Source organism: Bison bison, unplaced genomic scaffold (assembly GCF_000754665.1).
Source record: "Bison bison bison isolate TAMUID 2011002044 unplaced genomic scaffold, Bison_UMD1.0 scf7180017864224, whole genome shotgun sequence".
Taxonomy (NCBI): domain Eukaryota; kingdom Metazoa; phylum Chordata; class Mammalia; order Artiodactyla; family Bovidae; genus Bison; species Bison bison.
This window is the reverse complement of record NW_011494796.1, coordinates 4,194,784-4,196,215: the sequence shown is the minus strand read 5'-3', so window position 1 is coordinate 4,196,215 and position 1,432 is coordinate 4,194,784. Positions and strand designations below refer to the sequence as shown.

Below are 1,432 nucleotides of genomic sequence, written 5' to 3'. Positions count from 1 at the left end.
TGGAGAGTGAAAAAGTTGGCTTAAAGCTCAACATTCAGAAAATGAAGATCATGGCATCTGGTCCCACCGCTTCATGGGAAATAGATGGGGAAACAGTGGAAACAATGTCAGACTTTCTTTTTCTGGGCTCCAAAATCACTGCAGATGGTGACTGCAGCCATGAAATTAAAAGACACTTAGTCCTTGGAAGGAAAGTTATGACCAACCTAGATAGTATATTCAAAAGCAGAGACATTACTTTGCCAACAAAGGTTCATCTAGTCAAGGCTATGGTTTTTCCAGTGGTCATGTATGGATGTGAGAGTTGGACTGTGAAGAAGGCTGAGCACCGAAGAATTGATGTTTTTGAACTGTGGTGTTGGAGAAGACTCTTGGGAGTCCCTTGGACTGCAAGGAGATCCAACCAGTCCATTCTGAAGGAGATCAGCCCTGGGATTTCTTTGGAAGGAATGATGCTAAAGCTGAAACTCCAGTACTTTGGCCACCTCATGCGAAGAGTTGACTCATTGGAAAAGACTCTGATGCTGGGAGGGATTGGGGGCAGGAGCAGAAGGGGATGACAGAGGATGAGATGGCTGGATGGCATCACTGACTCGATGGACGTGAGTCTGTGTGAACTCCAGGAGTTGGCGATGGACAGGGAGGCCTGGCGTGCTGCGATTCATGGGGTTGCAATGAGTCGGACGTGACTGAGCGACTGATCTGATCTGATCTGATCTGATATAGTTGCTAGTAAATGAATATTCCCCAACTAGATTCTGAGCTGTTTCCCCAAAAGCAACAATTGTGTCTTATTCATTTCTTTAAGCCATCTCCTCCCCTGTTCTGAAATTAAAAAGTAGAATTCTAAATTAAACAAACAAAAAATTTCTCTTCCATTGTCTAAAATGTATTATTCATTTCTTAGGGAAGAAAATATTTTCAGAAAAAGAGTATTGACAAATAATGGACAAAATTTCAGAGAGGAGAAGAAAGCTCATGGGGGGAGAACATTATGCACAAACTGGACCATCAGCAAAGGTGAACTAAGGATCTGAAACAGCACTTAACTCTCACAATAAAGCCTGCCCCAAACTGGACGATCAGCACAGGTGAACTAAGGATCTGAAACAGCACTTAACTCTCACAATAAAGCCTGCCCCAAACTGGAGCAAATTTAGACTCATTAGGACTTTCTTCAAGAAGCAGCAATCAATTCTTGAATAAAAATTTTCCAGAAAATCCTTGTCCTCTAATAAAAGCAATTTCTTAAGAACACCTTGGAAATCTACTTAATGACCATAAACAGATTCATAAATTATTTTGTAACTGGCCATCCAAAATACTGCAACTTTTTTCCCAAAATTGTTTATTCATTTGTATGTTCAAAATTACTTATTAGGCACCTGTCAGACATAAAGAACTTGAAAAGACAAACTCTCAGTCTCTGTTA

General features: G+C 40.7%; 1 protein-coding gene across 1 annotated transcript in view; it reads right to left on the bottom strand.

The window, feature by feature from the left end:
• CERS3 (ceramide synthase 3) overlaps positions 1 to 1,432 on the bottom strand; it is a 160,987-nt gene that overhangs the window by 56,077 nt on the left and 103,478 nt on the right. The window lies entirely within an intron of this gene.